This window comes from Neomonachus schauinslandi, unplaced genomic scaffold (genome assembly GCF_002201575.2).
Source record: "Neomonachus schauinslandi unplaced genomic scaffold, ASM220157v2 HiC_scaffold_610, whole genome shotgun sequence".
NCBI lineage: Eukaryota > Metazoa > Chordata > Mammalia > Carnivora > Phocidae > Neomonachus > Neomonachus schauinslandi.
This window is the reverse complement of record NW_025409300.1, coordinates 1-1700: the sequence shown is the minus strand read 5'-3', so window position 1 is coordinate 1700 and position 1700 is coordinate 1.

Here is a 1700-nt window from a genome sequence, read left to right as displayed (position 1 = left end):
CCTTCAATGCCATGAGGAATTGTTTTAATATAAAAAATACACAAAACTAAATGTAAAACTACTGTAACTCAGATTGCAGCTGAGGGACACAAAACGGCTATATTTCTCTATTTTACATGTGCATTCAGCATATGGTTTCAATATACCAGGCTCCCAGCTACCACACATACTGCTCTGGAGCACCTATCATCATACAGGCCATGTCATCATGGTGTGTAGTTGTGATTACAGGGAATTTGTCTCAGTTTAGAGAACTTGCAACAATTAATTTTAATACCTAATATGTACTCACAGAATGATGAATTTAATTAAATGTGTGCATTATAATAATAAATTTCATAAATGAATATAACCCTAGGGAACATAAAAAAAGTTTTAATTTGCAGCCTTAAACACTTTGTTACCAGTAATCACACATCTTTAAAGATAGGAGATACATTTATTTATTAACAGATTAAATTAATTAGCAAATTGATTCCATTTTAATTATCTGGTTAGTTGGTTAATTATCTAACTGGTTAAGGAAGACATGTTCAAATAAATTTATGCCCCAAATTACTCTGAAGTACAGCATCCCCTGTGAATAAAATAGGAAACATCTCCTTTAATTGTAGGGATTAATTGTCTTTTCCCTAAAGCCTCAAACTTTAATTTTTCTTATCTATAAGTATCTATGGTAGTAGATTTAGATGCACATGCAAATGACTTTCTCTTTTATATTTATGTGACATTTGTCTTTTCCTTACAAATTCACTCTTTTAAAGACAGCAATAGAATAATGATTACCAAGATGATTATGTTTGGGATTTTTTAATAATCTATACAATATCGACTCCTTATTTAGTTTTTATGTAAATTAATTGGTAAGCAGGGCAAAATTTTTAAATGGGCAGTATCTTTTGTAAATATTAGCACTGTTTTCAGTGTCTAGCATATATGACCACTAACCATTATATCACTAAATGATATAGAGGTTCTTTTCATCAAAATAGCTCTAAATAAGACATTATAATAAGCTTATGAGTTTAGTAAGTTATTAGTTACTGCTCTATTTATTACACAATTTATGTATAGCATAACATATAACATATTAATGAGTAGGATATTTCTAATTTTCTGTTAACATAATTTATGGCCTCATGCATGTGGCAAGACTTTAGTAAATAATATATGTGTTCCTTGTGGATTTGTCTGTTCGTGTCTTCTGGCAATTTCTTGACTGGATTTTTTGGGATTTGGAGGTTGAGTTTGATGAGTTCTTCATAGTTCTTCATAGATTTTGGAGACTAGACCTTTATCTGATAGGTGAGTTGCAAATGTCTTTTTCCATTGTGGAGGCTGCTTTTAGTTTTGTTGATTGTTTCTTTTGCTGTGCAAAAGCTTTTGTTCCCCCGAGGATGTCCCAATGGTTCATGTTTGGTTTTGTTTCCCTTGCATCTGGAAACGTGTCTAGGAAGAAGTTGTTGTGGCCAAGGTCAAAGAGTGTGTTGTTTGTATTCTCCTCTAGGATTTTGGTGGATTCCTTGCTCACATTTAGGTCTTTCATGCATTTTGAGTTTATTTTTGTGTATGGTGTAAGAAAGTGGTCCGGGTTCATTCTTCTGCATGTGGCTGTCTAATTTTCCCAACACCATCTGTTGAAGAGACTGTCTTTTTTTCCATTGGCTATTCCTTCCCCCTTTGTCAAAGATTAGTTGACC